General features: G+C 34.9%; 1 long non-coding RNA gene across 1 annotated transcript in view; it reads right to left on the reverse strand.

Moving 5' to 3' along the window:
• Positions 1–601: 601 nt before the first annotated feature.
• LOC134739598 (uncharacterized) overlaps positions 602–26,581 on the reverse strand; it is an 85,694-nt gene continuing 59,714 nt past the window's right edge. The window contains exons 2-3 of the long non-coding RNA XR_010126422.1: positions 3,728–3,944; positions 602–3,338 (exon numbers count right to left, since the gene is read on the reverse strand). This is a non-coding gene — a long non-coding RNA (uncharacterized LOC134739598). The remainder of the gene's footprint in view (positions 3,339–3,727; positions 3,945–26,581) is intronic.

Consider the following 26,581-nt stretch of genomic DNA (forward strand, 5'->3'; position numbering starts at 1 on the left):
TGAGTTGTTGGAAATGCATAGGAAACAAATCACAATTCATGGAACCAAATACAAGCCTTCCAGCAGAAAGTAAAAAATAAAATAGTGGTTTTATGTATGTATATATAAGTGAAACCCAAAGGAGATCAAAGAGTAAATAAATGAAAATTAAAAGCAAAATCAACTGAACAGAAAACTAACCCCAAATTTTTCTCCTGCTCAGTTTACCTTAGAGGCTACAGTGTTACCCAGGGTCTAAAAAAGAAAATACAAAAAAAGATGAATATTTTGTTCCCGATACATAAATTAACATCTTTAAGTCTCCCAACACCACATACATTTTGTGCAATTAAGAAGTTTACTTCAAGCACATAACCAGTAAACATTTTAGTGCTAGTACTATCTATGCAGAATAGCAAACACAGTATGAAACAAAGCAATGAAAGCATCTTTATGAAATTTGTTTCCATGGTAAATCTGGCTTTGTGCTTACCTATAGTAAAAAGAAATTTTCAAACACTAGCATATTTCTTTACATTATTTCATATTTTACCTTTATCAAGATTAGGAGCTTTGATTATGAGCAATGTTAATTAGTTGAATTTTTCCAATTTTCTATCTTGTCTTAAAGAATGTTTTATTAACTAAACTTTTTCAAGTTCCTATTTTCTCTGAATGTACATGAAGATAAACACAGAGAGAAACAGGAATAAATGTACCTATGACTTACACGGACCATCTATGATACGCTTTGACTTCCTATTTTGTCCTAAATTCTTTTTTTTGATAACCAGTCATTTTATTACAAAAATTTTCATAATTCATAATTTGAATAAACAGATAATTTCTGAATTAGATAAAATTATTCTTTTCCTCAATAAAAACCCATCTTCTTTAGCACATTTTATATACAGAATTATAACCTTAAATTTTAGTGAAAGTCTAGGAAGCAATAAATCCGGAACAACTATCAGATGTTAGCATTTGATAGCTGAAAACATTCCATAATTTTTTAAAACATGTGTTCCCATATCATAACCCTCTAGTAATTGGGAATGACCCAAACATCAAAGGAACATTAAAAAAATTCTAAGATTTTTAAATTATACAAAAATTTCCTTATGGTAAAAGAAAAACTTTAGCCCAATTAAAGAGTTTAATTGAGCAAAGAACGATTTGCAAATCAGGCAGCCTCCCACACCAGAGTAGGCTAAGAGACTCTGGTGCAGCCATGTGGTAGAAGATTTATGGATAGAAAAAGGAAAGTGATGTACACAAATCAGAAGTGAGGTACAGAAACTGCTGGATTGGTTATAGCTCAGTGTTTGTCTTAGTCGAACACGATTTAAACAGTTGGCCACATTTGATTGGCCAAAATTCAGTGATTGGCACAAGAGTACAGTATAGTCTGTTTACACTTCTATTTAGGCTATGATTCACGATGTACAGAGAAACTTTTAGGCCAAACTTAAAATACGTAAGGAGGCAGTTTTAGACTAAACTTGATTTAACAGTTCCCTCCTTTTGGTCATCCTCTCAAAATTGAGAGGATGACCAAAAGTTTAGTGATTGATGGCACTATCATCATTGTAACTGTACTTATTTGCTCTTGAAAACCACTGGAAAATAGAACTATGGATTTTGTAGGATGGGAACAAGGACTTCAGGTCATTTTTTTAAAAGGGTTCCAGTAGAGGGTATCTCCTTATGCCGGAACATCCTGTTTACAAGGGGAAAAAAAAAAAACCCTAAACCTGGTCTTTTCTAGGATCTATGTGTTTCCTTAAAGTCTTAGTTTGATTATGTCACATTTATCATAAGTGACTCCATTTTGGTTTGATCTGGTCTTTTGGGGTCTACTGCATGAGCTCAGTCCAAAACAATGGCCTCCAATAATTGTCTTTAAAAAAAATCTCCCATTTAGTCAAGTTCTCCTTAGGTAAGAGTGTGACCAAAACTAATTTAGATATACAATTTGAATGAGCTCCATGGTCTAAGTTAAATTATCTATGATAAGCCATCAGTTGTCAGTGCTATGCACCTAAATCGGGGAAACAACTGGTATTCAAAAGGACGTAAGTCCAATGTCAAGCATGGAGAACCAGGACGGCTGCCTTACCCTTCCTGAGTCCTGCATTCCATGACTCATCATGAAAATGATAAAAATGACCCCAATTAAATATATTTTGCTGTGGTAGCTTATAAACTGCTAAAATAGTGTATGACCAATGTTTGGTTTGTCGAACCAATATTCCTGGGAACACAAAGCTTCAGGTACATTCCACAACGTGATAGGCCACTTAAACATTTGTAGAGGGATACCATTCAGTTGTCATTTTCAACATTTTCAACAATGTTGCCATCATTTTGGGTTTCCAGTCTCAGAATTCATTTACAGGTTATGGTGCCCTCATGGTCACACACTTTTCACTCTTGTCATTACAGTTGAAGACAGACCATTTGATATTCTAGAGATGGCTGCATGCAAACTTGTAAAGCTTTTCAGAGACCACAGTGCACCAGGGAGACTACTATTATGACTATCAGGAGGATAATACCAAGAGTTTGGAGTATGCTCCTTACCCAGGGTCTCCATAAAGCAAACAAACTAAAATCAATAGATCAAAGAATGAGCTAGATAAAGAGTCTACTTGCTTTAACTAAGCAGTCTCTTCATTAATCCCCTACTATTTAATCTCTGTAATATCCAATGTGATATATTTCTCCATGGGCAACAAGTGCCAGTAGCTGCACGGTTACTTCTCTGTTTAGCCAGGAAGTAATCTAGAACAATTCTATTATTTAGCATCACTTTCATGAGATAATTTAAAGTCTGTTGTGTAATCATAGCTTTTACAGGAGAATCTGCTAGGGAGCCTATGGTGAGGAACGAATTTCTAATCATTGCCTCCTTTACTAACTATCGAAAAAAGGACCTAACAAATGATGCCCTTCTAGAAGAATGATGACCTTCTGGCAATGTTCTTTTTAACCCACACTGTAGGTTGAGAGGAGTTCTTTCTGACTGATTGTGGAGCAATGTACATACCATTAAAATTTCTCACCTATGTTGGGCCTTCATCTTCCATCTATCAAGGCATTAGTTTATTGTATTAGTCCGTTCTTGTATTGCTATAAAGAAGTACCTGAGACTGGGTACTTTATAAAAAAAAAAAAGTGGTTTAATTGACTCACAGTTCTGCAGGTTGTACAGGAAGCATGGCTGAAGAGGCCTCAGGAAATTTACAATCATGGCAGAAGTTGAAAGAAAAGCAGTCACATCTTCACATGTCAGAGCAGGAGAAAGAGTGAACGGGAAGGTTCCACACACTTTTAAACAACCAGACCTCATGAGAACTCTATCACAAGACAGTAATAAAGGGATCATGTTAAACCATTAGAAACCACACCCATGATCCAATCACCTCCCACCAGGCCCCACAAACACAGGGGATTACAATTCAACATGAGTTTTGGGTGGGGACACAGAGCCAAACCATATCTGTTATCCATGTATAAGTCTGGCTGCAGCATCCTTCACAAATAAAAGTATACCCCATGAGTGCACACAACAGATTCCATTTTTACTTCTATTGTTTATAGAGGCATAAGCAAGGGGAAAAATTCAAAGATAATAGTCTCATGGTACTAGACAAGTCTTGATCTGTGATCTTGGGAAAAAGCTTCTGTGATCTTGGGGAAAAGGATGCCATCTTCTGGGCAGAAAATCATCCCTGGTTAGCTTTACCTTAAGGGTTCCCAAGGATGTCCAGTTTCAAGAGTGTGGAGGGATGCTTCTGAGTTGTAAGATTATGAACCCAAGGTTCAAAGTCCTGAAGTTTTGCTGCAATATGGATGGCAGGAGCAGTCTTTCTCTGGTGTTCTCAGACAGTTCAATCTTTGGGTTATGGATTATGAAGGGGTTGATCGTCCTCAGTCAGTGAACCATGAAAAGCTTTCTGTACCTGGTGAAAATACACAGTGGCATAATAAGCTACTGTTATAACATCAGCTCTCTTGAATGGAAAATCTTTTATAGAACCAGAAAACATGTGTTGAAAATGACAACTGAATGATATCCCTCTACAAATGTTTAAGTGGCCTATCACGTTGTGGAATGTACCTGAAGCTTTGTGTTCCCAGGAATATTGGTTTGACAAACCAAACATTGGTCATACACTATTTTAGAAGTTTATAAGCTACCACAGCAAAATATATTTAATTGGGGTCATTTTTATCATTTTCATGATGAGTCATGGAATGCAGGACTCAGGAAGGATAAGGCAGCCGTCCTGGTTCTCCATGCTTGACATTGGACTTACCTCCTTTTGAATACCAGTTGTTTCCCCAATTTAGGTGCATAGCACTGACAACTGATGGCTTATCATAGATAATTTAACTTAGACCATGGAGTTCATTCAAATTGTATATCTAAACCATTTCAGTATTGGCTGATTTAGCATGAAAACTGGCAAAGTATCTCCTTGGTATTTAATTAGTTTCTGTTCTACTTGGGTTAGCAGATTTGCAAATCAGTCAGTCTTTTCACTGAAGTTCCAGGAATTCAGCCAGATGTGGTGGCTCACACCTGTAATCCCAGCCCTTTGGGAAGCTGAGGCAGGCGGATCACTTGAGGACAGGAGTTTGAGACCAGCCTGGCCAACACGGTGAAACCCCATTTCTACTAAAATATACAAAAATCAGCCAGGCATGGTGACACACACCTGTAATCCCAAATACTCAGCCGGCTAAGGCACGAGAATTTCCTGAACCCAGGAGGCAGAGGTTGCAGTGAGCCAAGATCGTGCCACTGCACTCCAGTCTAGGCAACATGTGTCAATAACATAAACTTCTGACATTTAATTGTATTTATTATTCTACATGCCTTTTTTTCATTAAAATTAAATTCATTACCAGTTCCTCTGGCTACATGATTGCACATCTTTGAAAACTGTTCTCTTCCATATTGTTCTCCATAACACTTGCAGTGAAAATTTTACATACATTTGTACAATACTGGATTATATTAAACTAGCAATTTGAAATTTCCATGAATATACACTCTAGGAATATACAATTTTCATGGAAGTATAGTTTTGCTTACTTTATGTTATCAATATCCTGCACAAAATGCACAACATCTAGTAATTCTCAATAAATAATTATTAAAATAACGAACAACCATTGCTAATGCAGTACTTTGGCCTGTTCTCTTCTCATTATTGAAATATTTTGCCCTACACAATTCTCCAATTACAAAGATCATATTCAACTTCTAATGCTAGCTCAAATAACACTCTCTCCATTAGTCTTGGCCTAGTCTCTTAGCTAGACTTTACCTCTTTTGCTCTTGAACAGTATATTTATTTTTAATATTTTTAAATTTGAGATAATTATAGATTTATATACATTTATCAGAAATATGACAGAAAAAGTCTATGCATCATTGTGTGGTAATATTTTGTATAACTATAGCACAGTATTACAACTTGAAAATTGATATCAGTGAAATCCATCAACCCTATTCAGACCTCACCACGTTTATATGCACTTTTATTTATTTATTTATTTTTGAGACAGGGTCTCACTCTGTCGCCCAGGCTGGAGTTCAGTGGTGCATCATGGCTCACTGCAGCCTCAACCTCCTGGGTTCAAGCAATCCTCCCACCTCAGCCTCTCCACTAGCTGGGACCAAAGGCACACACCACCATGCCCAGCTAATTTTTTGTAGAGACCGGTTTCACCATTGCTCAGGCTGCTCTCTAACTCCTGGGCCCAAGTGACCCTCCTGCCTCAGCCTCCCAAATTGCTACGATTACAGGCATGTGCCACTGCGCCTGGCTGCACTCATTTGTGTTTGTGTGTGCATTTGGTTCTTTGTAATATTATCACATTTGTAAATTTCTATGATTATTACCATAATAAAGATACAGAACAGTTCCATCCTAAGTACTCCGGGTGCTACTGTTTATTGCCATAGCCATATCTTTTCCCCTTAACTCCTTAATCCCCAGCAACCACTAATCTATTCTGCATTTTATGTCGTTTAAAAATGTAATATAAATGAAATCACATGCTAGGTAACCATTTGAGATTGATTTTTTTTTTTTTTTTTATTCAGTGTAATACTCTTGAGATCCATCCAAATTATCGGGTGTAACAATAGTGGTTCCTTTTTATTGCTCAATAGTATTCCATGGCATGAATGTGTCTATTTATTCACACATGGGAGGACGTTTGGGTTGTTTCCCATTTGAGGCTATTATGAATAAAGCTGTTCTGAACATTAATGATTAGGCTTTTTTGTGAACATTAAGTTTTTATTTCTTTGAGACAAATGCCATAAAAAACCATTTTAATATTGAGGAACTATTAAAAGATTAATTGTTGGTGGAAATGGAAACTTGGAGTCTCTATGAAACTGAGTTTCCATAAAAGATAAGTATTGTATTGTTAGGTAATGTATAGAACTTGTTTAATAACTACAACATAATGAATATTTGATTCGGTCAACTTTGGTTCTATCTAGAGAGACAATATTGTGATCATGGGTACTTGATGCACACACACAATAAAAAAATGCAGTCAATCTACTAATTATTTGCAGTGCATTACAAAGAACATACTGTTTGATGTTTTTATTGAACAACTGAATTGTCTATTAGTTCCAGACAACCAGAGAGTTACTATTGATCTTGATGTTTTTTTAAGTTGCTTGTCAGTCAAGGCTACATCCTTTATGCAACATTTTTTTCTCCAGAATGTGCTTCAATTTTCTGAATGAGACACAGTCTTTGCTTTCTAATTCACTGAAAAGAAAGAGCCCACTCAATATATGTTCTCTTATCTCAGGATAGTTCTGTTATTGTTCTCATTTTTTATTACTTCTTAACCAGTATAAAAGAATGTGTGTATGTAAATATGTTCCAATTGTGGAAGGTAATACACACCTTAGATTCCATACCTTCATAATTCTTTACTCTCCTTCTTCATTTAGTTTCTGTTTTTCTGCCTTCAAATATACAAAGCCTCATTCTGTAAAATTGTTTTATTTAGTACTCTTGAAGTTTTTTTTTCCTTTTAATTATCAAACTTTTCATATGTGTGGTTCATAACGTCAGGTTTCACTTTCTTTCAAGCTAATCCTTTATTAACTCTCTGAAATGCGTTTTTCATTCTTACCACTCAGCTAAAATGACAATTCCAACTTTGACAACAGTAGTCTTTTTATTCCATAATAATAATAATAATAATAACAGTCTCTCTATTGCCATGCTTTCTGACACTACTGTCAAAGTTGGTTACCTATTTCATCTAAAAATTTTCTCCTGTCAGGGGTATCTAGAATAGTTTCTTGTTTTACTTGAAATAAATATTCAAGTTAGATGGTTTCTTCTCCATCCTGTGAGGGTTTCCATGTTCCTTCTTTTTTTGAAGCATGAATCAGCTAGACTAATTAAGATGCCATCGAAAGAAAGATTTAGGATCGTGTTCTCTGACCATGGAGTGGAGGCCTTAACAGGAACCAAGTGTCAAAAGGGACGGTAAGGCCAGATGCATTAACATGCATCACACTTCAGTGAATTTCTGGCATATACCCTGAATGAAAGACAGCACCCATACACAGCACCACGTGAGCCTTTATTTTATTTATTTATTTTTGCTGTTAGGGTGAACCCTGACTTCATTTCTATTCCTCTTACTGCCAAATAAATATCACTCACAATCTCAAAAAATGTTTTACAGAAGTAATAAGAATGTTGCATCAAAAAATAAAGAATTCATGAACAGGTTTTTTATGCTCCATCTCTCCAGAAAGAGAAAAGTCAACTGCATATATGGTAAACATTTTTAAACTTTTGTTTATAATTGACATATAATAATTGTACATATTTATGAGTACAGTGTGATGTTTCAATACATGTATACATTGTATACAATTCAAACCAAGGTATTCATCATATTCATATTCTCATGCATTTGTCATTTATTTGTGGTGAGAACATTCAAAGTCCTCTCTTATAGCTATTTTGAAATATACAATACGATATTGTTAACCATAGTCATCCTACTGTGCAATAGAACACCGGAATTTATACTTCCTATCCAACTGTAATTTAGTACCCATTAAGCAGTCTTGAAAATCTTTCAAAACACTTCATTCTGAAGATTTGATTCAGGTTTATCTTGACCTACAATTTCCTATTTAGATACAGATTGAAAAGGAATGTTTGTTACCTACACTTCTGGATCACAGTACCTTACTTTTCAATGGCATCCTTGACATAGCTTAAGAAAATAATTCAGATGCCAAGACCATACTCTCCACATGTGTGTGAGCGTGCACACACACACACACAGATATGTTGACATGTTTACTAGGAAACCAAAAAAAAAATAAACCTTTTTGCTCCCATAGAAGGATCTAGAGTCATTTCCATGATTTTGAAAACTCAAGCCATCAAAATGAGATATCCTGAACAAAAGGAGAAAAACACAACCTCAGCAATACATGATGTTCACTTTCATTTAATAGAGTTAATATAAATCTTTGCAGCTGTATTCCTAAAACAATGAAATTAAAACTATCAAACTTTTGAAATCCCTCATGTGACAGTGACCCCTTTTGGCCTTGCATTTCTCTCCTACTCTTACCTTACTTTTACATATCCTTGAACATAATAAGCTTGCCACCACTAATGTTATAAAGTAGTAATTGTTCCTAATTGGTAGGGAGGCGACAGACCATTCTGGTAATGTTGTGAAACTGTAAGAAAGGAGGAGTGAGAACATTCATGGGCCCAGCAGTAATTATCCACTAATTTGGCCTGTTTGTGTGGGGACAGCTCATTATAGCCCTTAAGAAACCTCAGAATAAAGAGGGAAAGTAGGTAGGAGGCAAGGTTAAATAATTAGTGTTCGGCAGATTTTTTTTTAAGATTCAAAGAATAGGATTAAGGGTGGGAAATGTGACCAGAGTAACAATTAAGAAATGGCAGAATATTCTGAACTAAGTGGGTTTTATGTTTTTGTGGGAGTAGGGGTATATAAGAATCCTATATTATGGCATGAAAAATGATGTGTCACTTTTTTTACATGTTTTCAATTATGACCCTGATCATCCCCTTACATTTTATAGTGCCAATCTCATCTTAACAGGATATTTATTCTCATGAGTCTTAAAAGATTTTCATAGTTTTCATAAAATAATGTATAAAGTTTTTATATTATCTTATCTTTAACATTTGTAGATTTGTTTTGTGAGTTGGAAACACATACTTGTATGCACACACATGAGGAGAAGCATGATACAGACTTTGCAAATAAATAATTATTCAACCATAACTCTGTTAACAAACTTGAACTCCTAGATTTCTCACCTATTTATATCTGATACCTCATTTTAAAAGTATGTATGCTTACTCTTGCTTTTATATGAATATGTACATATATACATTCACAGACATATACATACATACATTTGGTAAATAATTTGTATAGAGTCAAAGATTTTCTAAGAGCATCATTTTTAACCGTCTTTTCTAATAAGTAATATTTATCTAACCAATTTAGGTGATTGCAATTAGTGTTTTTATCCACTTAATACAAAGTGAAATGCACTTGTTGAAAAATTTTAAATCAAATGAGCTCTGCAATTTGAGTTACCCAGAAAACACCTATGTATGTCTTAAATATTTACTCATTAAAGGACTTCGGGAAAAGTTCCAACATATTATATTCCTCATTCCTTTGCTGAAAGGTGACAATATTCGTAATTGCAATATATAAATAGAAGCATTGGATGAGTACAACAGATTTAGGCTAAAATATGATATTAATTAATATTGCAAAGGTCATACCTTTTATCCATATATACATTAGATAATTTTTCTCTCTTATAATTCAAAATAAACTTCTCTAAGCCAAGAGATGTGTTAGAAAAGTATTCTTCTCTTCACAAGGGGAGTCATGTGGTATCAATATATGCATGAATAATTTAATAAAAATTTATTACCAACATTTGAGAAACAATTTCAAACAAGTCACAAGCCCTATCTACTCTTGATTAAGCATTGTCTTTATGCATAAAGTTACTGCAGCATAAGAATGATTACATTAATTTTTCTCATTTTCCTTATCTTTGAAACACTAGTATGTTTCAATGAATGGCATGTTATTGTGTGTTTTTCTGTGGGTTTTTTGTTCGTTTGTTTTATTAATTTTTTAAATTTTCTGCAGGAACAAGGGTGACTTATGAATGGCATGTTTTTGGCTACTTAGCAACTCCTGAAGCTCATGACACATAAAACTGAATAAAAAAGAATTTGTTTCTATACTGCCTTTTCAAATATTTATTTGTATTTCATTAGACTAGTAGTTTTCAAATTATTCTTCTCAAAATTACTTAGGAGACTACAAATAATTTTATGTCGTTTCCTCAATTTGCACTTCTACTCACCTTCAATTTTCTCCATACAAAAGCAACATCAAAAATGCCAAATTGTTTTTCTCCCTAGCTTATTAAAGAATTGGGTAAGGGGCTGGACACAGTGGCTCATGCCTGTAATACCAGCACTTGGGAGGCTGAGGCCAGAGGATCACTTGAAGCCAAGAGTTTGAGACCAGCTTGGGCAACAAAGCAAGACCCTGTCTCTCCAAAATTAAAAGAAAAAAAAAAGGTTAAGAAAGTGGAATAGCCAGGTATTACATTTACTACCTGCCTAAGAATAAGTTACTGCCATAGAAATTCAATTGCTATGGATCTACCAGATTATAAATGCTCAATCTGCAATCTGAGAAACAACATTTTGGGGAATAAAGATTTAAATGTCTTCTCAGGTCCCTTTGTTTGATAAAAATATTCTAAAATGACCACACAGATTTATTATTGTTTTATCTGATCTATTAGAATTATCACTGACATTTTACTGCCAACGTATAATAGATGATTACTTTGGCACAAACACTAATGCTAAATATTTTATGTGCTTCCTTATATTTTCCAACCTCCCTTGCAGTTAGCCTGCGACCATGTGTGTAGTTCTTGCTAATGTGCTAAAAGTGCAAGTTTTACATGACACTGCCAGAGAAGTTAAGAGAAAATGTGAGTGGTTCACCTTTTATCATCACATGCTTTGAGGATCCTGGAAAAATCCATGAAGATTTGTTAGCATCATAGCATAGAGCACCCTAGCTTCCAGAGTCATGTCTTGCAGACAGCCTGGAGGGTATACAAATACACAATGCACTTTATATGTTGAGAAATAAATCTTTGTTTTCTTAAGTCACTTTATTGTCTCAAGACTTTTGATTATGCATTTGTAATCACTCTAAAGCCTGGCCTCAAATGAGTACTACAGGCCCTAAAGTTTTGATGTAACAAGACATTATAATGCACAATTAACTTACATTATCTCCAGCTGACATCTTAAGCTCCTAAATTTGGAAATGCTATCAGGAAATTAAAAAGAGAAGTAGGCCTGGTGTGGTGGCTTATGCCTGTAATCCCAGCACTTTGGGAGGCCGAGGCAGATGGATCACCTGAGGTCGGGAGTTCAAGACCAGCCTAACCTACATGGAGAAACCCCATCTCTACTAAAAATACAAAAAATTAGCCAGGCATGGTGGTGCATGCCTGTAATCCCAGCTACTCAGGAGACTGAGGTAGGAGAATCACTTGAACCCGGGAGGCAGAGGTTGTGGTGAGCCAAGATCGCACCATTGTACTCCAGCCTGGGCAACAAGAGTGAAACTCTGTCTCAGAAACAAAACAAAAACAAAAACAAAAAGAGAAGTAATTTTTTTCAGTTAGCAAAACATTTTTTAATTCAAAAGTTTAAGTATTAGGAATATTGAAGAAACAGACACTCCAATTAGTACAACTAAAAGTCCAGATAAAAGATATTGAAAGATACCTGAAAACTACAGAGGCAACCAATACTTGAGAGTCCATTAATTCAAAGACAAAGGAATTACAATATAAGAAACTGAACTTTTAAGAGAATCTTTTCCCCTGCAGTATTTGCTAATCTTTTTGGTGATGGATAAGAAACAGATAATCTATTCAGGTGACTAAAACTAAAAGGCAGAAAAATTAGTGTATATTTGGAAATCTCAAGAAGCTAGAAAGACAATATTGTAGTTCAGAGCTGCTTAGGCAATCAGGATTTGCAGAGATAAGAAAGTAGAAGAACCAAAGATCTTGGAGAGAAAAAGACATATTATCTTCAAAACAGCTGCAGTAAGACTAACAGCCAACTCAATTCTAATAGAAATAATGGAGGCTAGAAGATAAAGGAATGCCATCTTTAAAGTGCTAAGAGAAAATAGCTGACAACCTACAATTCTATACCTAGTGAAACTGTCATTTAAACATGAAATCAAGGTAAGACTTTGCCAGACAAACAAAAATTTAGAAAATTTCTCACCAGAACCCCCACCCACCCACCCACCACCACCACACACACACACATATACAAAAATAAGCTTAGTGAAGATCTCTAAGCATAAGAGAAATAGTGCTGGAAATAAGCATGGAAATACACAAAAAAATGAAAAGCAATGTATAAAGTTAGTAAATGAGTAAATATGCATAGAAATTGACTATACAAAATAATACTTTTAATAATGTATTGGGTCCAAATTATGTGAAGAATTAAAATTCATATAACAAGAACACAAACACTGAAATGGCAATAAGTAGAATTAATATATTCTAATTTTGTTACATTTTTTGATACATAGTATAAGTTCTAATGTAAAATGGACAGTAATGTATAATTGATGCATTTTAATCTGTAGTGAAATAATTTAACATGCTAAAGGGAAAGAAAATAAAAAATTATAAAACAAGAAAAGAGACTATAAATAGATGGATAAATGTAAAATAAATAGTGAGTTCAAGATATAAAACCAAATATGTCCATAATTACACTAAATGTAAATAGGTTAAATATTCAAATTAAAAGACAAAAACTTCAGACTCAATTAAAATAGAAAGTCCAATTATACAATGTTCCAAGAGATCTATAACAAATATAAGAATGAAGAAGCATTGAAATAAAAGTACAGAGAAAAAATGAATCACAAATCAAAATAAAACTCTTGCTGATGTGTTACTGTCAGAAAAAAATAGACTTAAAAAGTATTGCCAGATATAAAGATGATAATTTCATAATGACTAGAAGGTCAATTCGCCCAGCAAATATAACCATTGTAAATGTATATGCAGTTTAAAACATAGCTAAAACTTATATAATGCTAAAAATGTCAGAACAAAAAGGAATAATAGACAAGTTCATAATCTAGGTGAAATACTTCCATATTTCTTTCAATATTGATAAAACCAGGCAAAAAATGTCAATAAGAAAAAAAAGATCTGAGCAACAGAATTAACCAATCTTAGGTAACTGACATTTGTAAAATAATGCAGCCAACCAAAACAGAACATACATTTTACAACTGCACATCAAAATTTTCCCAAAATCCAATATATGCCAGAATATAAAGAAAATCTGATGACAATCCCAGCAAATTCAGTAAGATATGCTGTCTTATTTCAGCAAAATTAAGGTTAATAATAAATGGTAAACATTAGAATATTCCCAAATATTTGGAAATATATTTTATTTAATGGTCATATGGTTAAAGAATATATTATGAGGAAAATTAAAAATACTCTGAGCTTAATTATAATGAATATGAAATAACAAATTTGTAAGATAAAGCTAAAGGTTGGCCTACAGAAAATTCTGTAACCAATAAAAGTATATAATAGAAACTTTTTTTAAAAAAAGGTTGAAATTCAGTGATATATAGATTTCATATACATTGTATAATATCATAAAGTTAGGAAAAGAACAGCAAAATTAAGCATAAAGATAAATAAGAAGAGAAAATAAGAGAAAAAATGAAGTTATAGATAGCAAATATATATTGCCTGATGGTGATTTTTGAAAAGAATAGTAAAATGATAACCCATAATTATTCAAGGGAGATGAAAAAGCACAATTTACTAATACCAGAAATGAAAAGGGGTAAAATAATTATAGATTCTACAATAACTAAAAGCCACTAAGATAATATTTTGAAAAATGTTCTGCCAATACTCTTGGAAAATTAGATAAAACATACAAATTCCTCAAAAATCAATCTAAGAAAAGTGACACAAGAAGTGAAAAATCTGAATAGAGGAAATTGAATTCAATTAAAATATTCCCACAAATGGACCTAAGAAAGACAAAATGTCCCTCAACAGAAAAATAGATAAATAAATTATGACATATGGCAATAAAAATAGAAGAATTAGCATTATGCTCAACATGAATAGATCTCAAAAGAATAATGTTGATTGAAAACAACACAAGCACATTTTGTGTAATTTCATTTATATATGTAGTTCAAAAACAGAAAACCAATCTATAGTCTTAAAACCCATAAAAGTGTTTATCTTTATGGGAGGTAGTAAGGTGAACGGGGCAAGAAAGGGCTTGGTGGGATGCTCACAATGTTTTATTTCTTGATCTGTGTATCCATTACACTACTGTACTGACATTATGAAAATTAATCAGTGCTGTTAATTTATAGCTTGTGCATTTTTCTATATAAATCAGTGGTTCTCTTCTAGCCCCCACCCCTTCCACAGGATCTTTTATAATCTCTGGAGACATTTTTGGTTGTCACAAGTTGTTGGATGTGCTATTAGCATGTAGTGAGCAGAGCCTAGGAATGCTAAGCATACCACAAAGCAAACGACAACCTTCCTCAAGAGCAGGTTCTCAACAGCCTCTCAGCTGGGATCTGCTTAAGCCCACTAAACTCCCAGGGGGAGGGGCGACCACACCACAGCTGCGGCCATCTGCTGTCTAAGCTGTTTAAGCTCCTTGCGGGAGGTGCAGCAGCCAGCAGTGGGACTAGCAACTACCTAACACACTAAGCTACTTGGGTGGGGGAAGGGCGGCATCCATCTCTATAGCTCTAGGCTGTGCTTTTCCCCTGGTGGAGCCAGGGAGGCTGGACAGCTTAGTCCCAAGACTTGCCCCCGCAGCCCAACACACTTGCTGTGGCAGTCTGCTGCCAGAGTGCCTCTTCAGGCCTGACCCTGACCCATCCTTCCTCATTGGGTGGGTCTTTCTTGCAGGATCTCCAATAACTCCAGCCAGAGGCTCAGGGACAGAACCTGGATCTCCCTGGGCCTAAGCCCCTGGGGGAGGGGTGGCCACAGTCTGCAGACCAGCAGACTTAACCTTTCCTCCTGGTAGTTCTGAGGAATCCAGGCAGCCCATACAAGTGGGTTTCCCCCCAGTGAGGCATATCTTCTTCACCAAAGGACAAAGTGCTTTGTTAAGTGGGTCCTGTTCCTCATGCCACTCAACTGGGTAAGACCCTCCAACAGGGGTTGTCAGACAGTCTATACAGGAACGATTTTACTGGCATCGGTTTGGTGCCCCTTGAGGTCAGAGGTCTCAGAAGAAGGAGCAGGCACCTTTCTTTGTGGTTCTCCAGCTTCCTTGAGTGACATCTCCAGTTGCAGGAGCTAATAGATGAATAGAGCCTGAAGTGAACCCCTAGCAAACTGCAGCAGCCCTACAGAAGAGGGCCCTGACTATTGAAAGTAAAAAACACAAGCAGAAAGCAACAACAACAGCATCAACAACAACAACAAAAAGCCCCCACAGAAACCCCATCCAAGAGTCAGCATCCTCAAAGAACAAAACCAGATAAACTCAAGAAGATGAGAAAGAATCAACAAAAACCTCCTGAAAATCCAAAAGGCTGGAGTGCCTCTTCTTTTTCAAATGATCACAACGTCTCTCCATTAAGGGTACAGAACTGGACAGAGGATCAGATGAACGAATTGACAGAAATAGGCTCAGAAGATGGGTAATAAAAACTACGCTGAGCTAAAGGAACATGTTCTAACCCAATGCAAAGAAGATAAGAACCTTGATAAAAGGTTAGAGGAATTGCTAACTAGAATAATCAGTTTAGAGAGAAACACAAGCAACGCGATGGAGCTGAAAAACACAGCAGGAGAACTTCATAAAGCATACACAATTATCAATAGCCAATTTGATGAAGCAGAAGAAAGTATATCAGAGTTTCAACACCACCTTGCTGAAATAAGGCATGCAGACAAGACTAGAGAAAAAAGAATGAAAAAAAACAGAACAAAGCCTCCAAGAAATATGGGACTTCATAAAAAGACTGAACATATGATTGACTGGAGTACCAGAAAAAGATGGGGAGAATGGAAACAAGCTGGAAAACACACTTCAAAACATTATCCAGGAGAACTTCTCCAACCTAGCAAGACAGGCCAACATGTAAATTCAGGAAATACAGAGAACACCATTAAGCTACTCCATGAGAAGACCAACCCCAAGACACATAGTCATCATATTCTCCAAAGTCAAAATGAAGGAAAAACTGTTAAGGGCAGCCAGAAAGAAGGGCCATGTCACCTACAAAGGGAAGTCCATCAAACTAACAGTGGACTTCTCAGCAGAAACTACAAGTGAGAAGAGATTGGGGGCCAATATTCAACATCCTTAAAGAAAAGAATTTTCAACCCATAATTTCATATCCAGCCAATCTAAGCTTCATAAGTGATGGAGAAATAAAATCTTTTCCAGACAAGCAAATGCTGAGGGATTTTGTTACCACCAGGCCTGTCCTATGAGGGCTCCTGAAAGAAGCACTAAGTATGGAAAGGAAAAGCCAGTACCAGCCACTGTAAAAACATACCAAAATATAAAGACCAATGATACAATGAAGAAATTGCATCAACTAGGGTGCAAAATAACCAAATAGCAGCATGATGACAGGATCAATTCACATATAACAATACTAACCTTAAATGCAAATGGGCTAAATGCCCCAATTAAAAGACTCAGACTGGCAAATTGGATGAAGAGTCAAGACTCATCAGTGTGCCGTATTCAGGAGAGCCATCTCACTTGCAAAGACACACATAGGCTCAAAATAAAGGGATGGAGGAAAATTTACCAAGCAAATGGAAAGCAAAAAAAAGCAGCAGTTGTAATCTTAGTCTCTGTCAAAATAGACTTTAAACCAACAAAGGTCAAAAAAGGCAAAGAAGGACATTACATACTGGTAAAGGGAACAATTCAACAAGAAGAGATAACTAATCTAAATATATATACACCCAACACAGGAGCACCCAGATTCAGAAAATGAGTTCTTAGAGACCTACAAAGAGACTTAGTCTCCCACACAATAATAGTGGGAGACTTTAACAGCCCTCTGCCAGTATTAGGTCAATGAGATAGAAAATTAACAAGAACATTCATGACTTGAACTCAGCTCTGGATCAAGTGGACCTAGTAGACATCTACAGAGCTCTCTACCCCAAATCAACAGAATATAAATTCTTCCCAGTGCCACGTGGCACATATTATATAATCAACCTCATAACTGAAAGTAAAACACTCCTCAGCAAATGCAAAAGAACAGAAATGATAGTAAACAGTATCTCAAACCATAGTGAAATCAAATTGTAACTCAGGATTAAGAAACTCACTCAAAACCACACAATTTCATGGAAAATGAACAATCTGATACTGAATGACTCCTGGGTAAATAATGAAAGTAAGGCAGACATCAAGAAGTTATTTGAAACCGATGAGAACAAAGAGACAATGTACTGGAATCTCTGGGACAGAGCTAAAGCAGTGTTAAGAGGGAAATTTACAGCACTAAATGCCCACATCTGAAAGCTAGAAAGATCTCAACACCCTAACATCACAATTAAAAGAGAAACAGAGGCAAGAGCAAACTAATCCAAAATCCAACAGAAGACAGGAAATAACTAAGATCAGGGAAGAATTGAAGGAGATAGAGACACACAAAAAAAAAAACCCTCCAAAAAATCAATGAATCCAGGAGGTGTTTTTTTTTTTAAAAAAAAAATAACAAAATAGACCACTAGCTAGACTAATAAAGAAGAAAACAGAAGAATCAAATAGTCACCATAAAAAATGATAAAAGGGATATCCCCACTGACCCCACAGAAACACAAACTACTGTTAGAAAATACTATAAACACCTCTATGCAAATAAACTGGAAAATCTAGAAGAAATTGATAAATTCCTGGACACATACACCCTCCCAAGACTAAACCAGGAAGAAGTCAAATCCCTGAATAGATGAATAACAAGTTCTGAAATTGAGGCAGTAATGAATAGCTTACCAACCAAAATAAGCTCAGGACCAGACAGATTTACAGACAAATTCTACCAGAAATACAAAGAGGAGCTGGTACCATTCCTTCTGAAACTATTCCAAACAATTGCAAAGGAGGGACTCCTCCCTAACTCATTTTATGAAGCCAGCGTCATCTTGATACCAAAACCAGAAGGAGACACAACAAAAAAAGAAAATGTCAGGCCAACATCCCTGATGAACATTGATGTGAACATCCTCAATAAAATACTAGCAAACCAAATCAAGCAGCACATCAAAAACCTTATCCACCTGGATTAAGTCAGCTTCATCCCTGGGATGCAAGACTGGTTCAACATATGCAAATCAACAAATGTAACCCATCACATAAACAGAACCAATGACAAAAACCACATGTTTATCTCAATAGATGCAGAAAAGGCCTTTGATAAAATTCAACATCCCTTCATGTTAACAACTCTAAATAAACTAGATATTGATGGAACATATCTCAAAATAATAAGAGCTATTTATGACAAACCCACAGGCAATATCATGTTGAATGGGCAAAACTTGGAAGCATTCCCTTTGAAAACCGGCATAAGACAAGGATGCCTTTTCTCACCATTCCTATTCAACATGGTATTGGAAGTTCTGGCCAGGGCAATCAGGCAAGAAAAAAGAAAAACAGGATATTCAAATAGGAAGAGAGGAAGTCAAATTGTGTCTGTTTGCAGACAAGATGATTCTATATTTAGAAAACCCCATCATCTCAGCCCAAAAACTCCTTAAACTGATAAGCAACTTCAGCAAAGTATCAGTATACAAAAATCAATGTGCAAAAATCACAAACATTCCTTTAAACCAACAATAGACAAGCAGAGAGCCAAATCATGAATGAACTCCCATTCACAATCACTACAAAGAGAATAAAATACCTAGGAATACAGCTAACAGCTAACAAGGGATGTGAAGGACCTCTTCAAGAAGAACTACAAACCACTGCTCAAGGAAATAAGAGAGGATACAAACAAATGGGAATACATTCCATTGTCATGAATAGGAAGAATCAATATCATAAAAATGGCCATACTGCCAAAGTAATTTATAGATTCAATGCTATTCCCATCAAAGAACCATTGACCTTCTTCACAGAATTAGAAAAAAAAACTATTTTGAATTTCATATAGAATCAAAGAAGACCTTGTATACCCAAGACATTCCTAAGCAAAAAGAACAAAGTTGGAGGCATCATACTACCTGACTTCAAACTATACTACTAGGCTACAGTAACCAAACAGTATGGTACTGGTACCTAAACAGACAGATAGACCAATGGAGCAGAAATAACACCACACGTCTACAACCATCTGATCTTCAACAAACTTGATAAAAACAAGCAATGGGGAAAGGATCTCCTATTCAGTAAATGGTGCTGGGAAAACTGTTTAACCATATGTGGAAAACTGAAACTGGACCCCTTCCTTACACCTTATACAAAAAATAACTCAGCATGAATTAAAGATTTAAATCTGAAACCTAAAACCATGAAAACCCTAGAAGAAAACCTAGGCAATACCATTCAGGACATAGACATGGGCAAAAACTTCACGACTAAAACACCAAAAGCAATTGCAACAAAAGCCAAAATTGACAAATGGGATCTAATTAAACTAAAGAGCTTCTGCAAAGCAAAAGAAACTATCATCAGAGTGAACAGGTAACCTACAGAATGGGAGAAAATTTTTGCAATCTACCCATCTGACGAGTGTCTAACATCCAGATTTACAAGGAACTTAAGCAAATTTAAAAGAAAGAAACAAACAACCCCAACAAAAAGTGGGCAAAGGATATGAACAGACATTTCAAAAGAAGACATTTATGCAGCCAATAAACATATGAAAAAGGGCTCAACATCACTGATCATCAGAAAAATGCAAATCAAAACCACAATGAGATACCGTCTCACACCAGTCAGAATGGCGATTATTAAAAAGTCAGGAAACAATAGATGCTGGTGAGTCTGTGGAGAAATAGGAACACTTTTACACTGTTGGTGGGAATGTAAATTAGTTCAACCATGGTGGAAGACAGTGTGGCAATTCCTCCAGGATCTAGGACCAGAACTACCATTTGACCCAGTAATCTCATTCCTGGGTATATACCCAAAAGAATATTAATCATTCTGCTATAAAGACACATATATAAGTATGCTTATTGCAGCACTATTTACAATAGCAAAGACATGGAACCAACCCAAATGCCCGTCAATTATAGGCTGTATAAAGAAAATGTGGTTCGTATATGCCACGGAATACTATGTAGCCATAAAAAAGAATGAGATAATGTCATTTGCAAACATGGATGAAGCTGGAAGCCATCATCCTCAGCAAACTAACACAGAAACAGAAAACCAAACACTGCATGTTCTCACTCATAAGTAGGAGTGGAACAATGAGAACACATGGACACAGAGAGGAGAACAATACATGCCAGGGCCTGTTGGCGGGTGGGGGATGAGGGGAGGGAACTTAGAGGACAGGTCAATAGGTGCAGCAAACCACTATGGCACATGTATACCTATGTAACAAACCTGCACGTCCTGCACATGTATCCGTTTTTTTAGAAGAAAAATAAAAAAAGGAAATATAGTCTAATCTATCTATTAATATTATTTAAAAACTGTGGATAGAACCCTCGATAAACCACTTTAACCTAAACTACCCAAATTTTAAAATCAAATGTTTGGACTAAATCAGTACTAGGTAAGCAGAATTCTAAAAATGTTCCTCCCCAAAGACTTCAAACTCTTTGTTCAATTAAACACCTATCCACATATTACTGCAAAGGGATTTGGCAGATACAATTGAAGTTATACTCATCTGACCTTAGAATACACAGTTTATTCTGGATCACTCAGAAGGAGCCAGTGTAACTGCATGAGCACTTAAATGTAGAAAAATAAGACAGAAGGGTCAGTCAGTGAGCTGTGGTGGAAGAGAAAAGCAGAGAGATGAGATGGAAGAAGAGGTTAAAAAGATTTAAAATATGGAGTCCAGCCACCATTGCTGGTTTTGAACATGGAAGATATAGTTAGGAGTCAAGGAATGTGGGCTGCCTCTAAAAGCTGAGAACAATATCTAGTCAACAGCATCCAAACTAATGGGAATTTGAGTCTTACAATCTTATGGAACTGAATCCTGCCGATAAATGTAATGACCTTGGAATCAGATTCCCCTCAAAAACCTTTAGATAAGAGCGTAGGCCACTTAAACCTTGATTTGTCTTTTGCCACCAATTAATCCACACTGTATCTCATAACCTACAGAAACCATGTGATAACAAGTGGGTATTGGTTTTGGTTCCTATTTGTGGAAACTTTTTATAGCTGCAATTGAAAACTAATACAAGTACTTTCATATTTTTTCTGATCATATGCTGACTATTGAACAAGTACTTCCATACTTTACTTAAGCCATGAAAGCATTTCTTCAAAAGAAAACTTGAGTTGTAATTAAATCAAAGTAAACAAAGAGAGAGTGTTGTACTAAATTTGTTTCTTCCTTGTATGTGATATCTGAGGCACCTCTGGAAAACTGCAACCATTAAATTGAAGTTTATTAGATTATCTTCCAGATCTAGTAGTCAATACTGCCTTAAAATACTCAAGAAGAATCTAGTTTCTGTGTGATCCAAAGATCATAACATTTTACAATCCTTTTTAGGAAAATGAATACAAAATTATAATTACAAAATTAGATGTTGTGTTAGTTTGGTCTCACACTGCTATAAAGTTACTAACTGAGACTCAGTAATTTATAAATAAAAGAGGTTTAACTGACTCACAGTTGTGCATGGCTGGGGAGGCTTCAGGAAGCTCACAATCACGGCAGAAGGTGAAGGAGAATCAAGTCCGTTCTTCACAGGTGTCAGAGGAGAGAGAGAGGGTGCGCAAGAGAAATTGCCACTTTTAAACCGTCAAATCTTGTAAGAACTCTCTCATTATCATGGGAAGAGCATGAGGAAAACCACCCCCATGATCTAGTCACCTTCCACCACCAGGTCCCTCCCTGGACACATGGGGATTACAATTCAAGATGAGCTTTGGGTGGGGACACAGGGCCAAACCATATCTGGTGTAAAAGAAAATATTAATTTAAAATGAAAATCACAAAAGTCAAAAAGCTGAAAAATATCCCTACAGCAAAGTATTCCAATAAATAACATAGTTATTTTTATTAAATAGTTTCTGAATCTACCTCTGTAATGCATTTTAAAAATTGTTAAGATGTAAGCTCTTTGTTTCTTCACATAAATAGAATTTTATAATATTTACTATAGAGAGATGGAAAGATGCTACTTTCCCTAGAATGTCTGACAGTTTATTATTATTAATATCATAGAAAATTATAATTCAGTTAACATTATTGGTATCATTATATGACTTTTTAGGATTCCTGTCACATTACAGAGAAACTTTATCAACTGCTTCTTGTATATGACTCTTTTGTATACAATTTAAAAGATTTTTCTAGAGACTAGAGTCTCCTTCCCTGCATATAAAACATTTTTTCTGTCTTCTATTACCCACATAATTTTGGTACTGGGTGCCTAGAACATGTCTATATCATCATATAATGGAACTCTGGTCTCTATGTCTTCGGGTCATGAAATTGGAAAAACTAGCAATAATTTAACCATACACAGAAATAACTGAAAACTACATAAACATGCCCATTAAACAAAAAAATGAATGTATCCAACTCAACTTTTCCCTAGCAAGACAACCGAAATGCCCATACCCTAATGTCAACTATGACAGAGGGAAGGTCAGAGTGAAAGGAGACAGCAGTCTTAATTGATTGCAGTTAAATTGTCTGCTTTTCTAAATATTACAGAAGTACGTGACCAAAGGACTATATTATGGAATTCCTCCCATAGCCTTGGAATGGTCAATGCAAATTAAGATCCCTGAAGCTTAAATGAGGAGTATTTGCTCCTTACTACATTAGAATGCAATCATTCTTCTTTCAAAGATTTATGGTCAGTTGATATTTTTGATGAGCTGTCATTCTAGTGCGGGGATAAATGAGAACTAAACCATCCTTCTGACTAGTATTGGTGAAATAGCTAATTGAGATTATTAGCACAGTCTGAGAACATACTACCTTAATTTAGTGCTCTTTCTAAATGAGCTAACTGAACACCAATAGTATATTTTAGTGCTGGGAGAAATTACTTGGATATTTCTCAAAATTACATCTTTTGTTGAGGGCATGAGATTCTGAGTAGAAAAAAAAATCCAACTGCCTTTTTTTTTTTTACATATCTATAATATCATTTCCTCTTCCTAACATCATAAGTTATAATGAATCCAAGTTTTAGTAAACTTTTACATAATATTTTCCTTATTCTTAAACTAAGGGCTATGTCCATTTGTTTAAATGAAAAATAACAAACAGGTCCACCATTCCATATTAACTATATAAAGTCAGAATTTTAGAATATTTTTTCTTAGGAATTCTAGAAACTATTTTAGATTTGACAATAATATGGTCAAATGGAGCAGAGCAGATTGTGTAACTTTTACACTCCAACTTCATTTTTCATTAAAAAAAAGAATGCTCCTGCAAATGTCAGCTTGAGAACGGAAGATATAACAAAAGACACTCATGGGATTGAGAATATGGTGCCTGAAGCCCTGTGAATCTAGCAAATATTCTCTTGGGATGATTCACATCTATATCTGTGAAAAGTGGGTTTTGTGGTTTTTTTTGTTGGTTGGTTGGTTTGTTTTTCAAATTTAGGCAAATATAAAAGAACTTGTACAATTTTTCTCAAGTCTTCCTGTTAAAAATGTATTTCACACCCCAGGAATGTGATGTTCCTTTCTGTATAACTCCTATGTGTTTTAAAAGATTGTGGATATAATCCATCAGAAAAAAATAAAAGAGAGAGAGAGAGGAAAAAAAAGAAGGAAAGAAAGAAAGAAAGGAAAGAAAAGAAAGAGAGAAAGAGAGAACGACAAAGAGAAAGAGAGAGAAAGAGAGAGGAAGGAAGGGAGGGAGGGAGGGAGGAAGGAAGGAAGGAAGGAAGGAAGGAAGAAAAAAAGGCTCTTTCACCTTTAACTAATTGATTAAACTGAGATAGTCTTGATTGAATGTGATAGGAAAAAAATGTACGTGTGTATGTATGTGTGAATATATATAAATATATATACATTTATATATATCTCTCTCTTATCCCAAATTTAGAGGAGAATTTCCTCCAAAAGAATGATTAAACAAACATAAAGAATAGCGTGAGACAGTATTTTGAAAACAGAAGCACTTGAGAAATATTTTCCATTTTTAAAATAGGATAACTATTTGCCAAATGTTTAAGTTGGGTGACTGCTACAATATTTAAATTTTTGTATGAAATTAGCAGTCTTTTGGCAAAAAAAATTACACAAGACAACTGCCAGATTAAAATACATACACTCAATCTGTCCTTTAACTCACCACTCATCCCCTCCTCCTCTGTTTTTCCCTTTTTCTTTCTTATTCCTTTAATCAGGGAAAAGAAGTGCCTTTTTTGTAATCAGAAATGGAAATAAATCCTCAATATGTGAAGACTGAGCACAATGATTAAGCACAGACCATTCTGAGTTTATTAAAAGCATTCTGCTGTAATATTTTTAATCCGGAGAATATATTTCTTGTTGATAGAGAATCCAAAATAGCTGAGTAAGAACATATGTTCAAGTATCATCTTTTAATTGTTCACATTTGAATTGTTCATTTGCTGATATCTCAGTTATAACATCAGTTATAAGAGCATTGGAAGAAATAATTGTTATTTATTAAATCTAGTCCTTTATAAAAGCAATTCTAGGAGGGTATGAACAATTTGACCTTTCCCATCTCAGTATATTTTCCTGAAAAACAGGGTACCCATTCTTAAATGTACATACATAGAGCTATACACATATGAACATACCACGTGCACACAGATTCACATATACACATATGTATTTAAATAAATTACAAATTAGTATCATACATACATTAGATGTTGTAAACTGCTTTTAAGTAGTGTATCCTGATGATTTTATCATGCCAGTGAATATTCTTTTGGATTGTTTTCAATGTTAATTTATTTTCAATTATGTAGATATACCATAATTTATTTAATTCATTTCTTCATAGTTATACTTTGATTATTTGTAATGATTCCCTATTAAGGAAATACAATGAACATATATATTACACTTTTCAGATTATTTTCTTATGTGATTATTTACAAAGATTTTATTAGATAGAACCAAATAACATCCTAAATAACATCTATGAGAGTAACCAACTTCCCAACACATTCACAAATACTGGATCTCACAATTATATTTTTGACCTATCAATTAGTTTAAAAATTATTTCAATAATGTTTTAATCTCTTTTTATTAAAAACTGGTGAGATTGACAGTGGTTTATTATATATACTTATTCTTCTTTTGGTTCATATACTTCGCTCATTTTTCAATTGGTACTCTCATCCTCATTAACTTTAAAGAACTATTTTGATGTAGATTTTACAGTTTCATGTATTCTGTTCTGTCAGTATGATGTCACATAACTTTCTTTAGGGCTGGAAACATTTCAGGCTTCATCATTTTCAGTATTCTTATTAATCTTGGACTATTCACTTTTCTTTAAATGCTATTGATGTAATTGGGCTTTTAATCTGCCTTCCATATCCTAACATACTTTTGACATTTCCTGTGGCCCTTTCTATGAAGTTAGAGTTCTTCCTTCCTATTTTTATAATGTTTTTGTGAAATTTATAGTTATTTGTTTACTTTGTCTCAAAATTTTCAAATTTTATTTTAATAATCTTGCTTAATAGTATCCTATTCTCATTTAGGGGGCTTAGATTCTGCTTTATCTTGTAGAGAATTCTAAATATACTTGTTTTTTTATTTTCAGATTGCTCAATTATTACTATTTTTTAGGTAATCTTGTTGACTAGTGTTGATCATCCTGGTGATTCTAAATTACTCCCAATTTTTCAAACAAATAAACAATGGTTCAAAGAAGTGTAATAATTTGTTAAATGTCACACAGTGAATACACGGATAAGTTAAGAAAGGTGCAGATGGTCAAACTGCCTCAACTGTGTGATGATTTAATGAGATAATGCATAAAAAGTTTCTGACACATAGTGCATGTCCATAATTGTTGGATGGTGGCCTCTACATCCTACCATTCCTCTCAATCACAAACATCATTTTGCTTTACTATAAAATGATGACTATGTTAATATGCAATTAATTACATAACTTCATTTTATCTCTGAAACCTCATAGGTCTTTTCTCATACAGGTTACAGACTACACAGCTAAAAATGATGTTTTCCAGGAAATAGGGGATTATTCAAGTT

The sequence above is a fragment of the Pongo pygmaeus genome, chromosome 4 (genome assembly GCF_028885625.2).
Source record: "Pongo pygmaeus isolate AG05252 chromosome 4, NHGRI_mPonPyg2-v2.0_pri, whole genome shotgun sequence".
Classification (NCBI taxonomy): domain Eukaryota; kingdom Metazoa; phylum Chordata; class Mammalia; order Primates; family Hominidae; genus Pongo; species Pongo pygmaeus.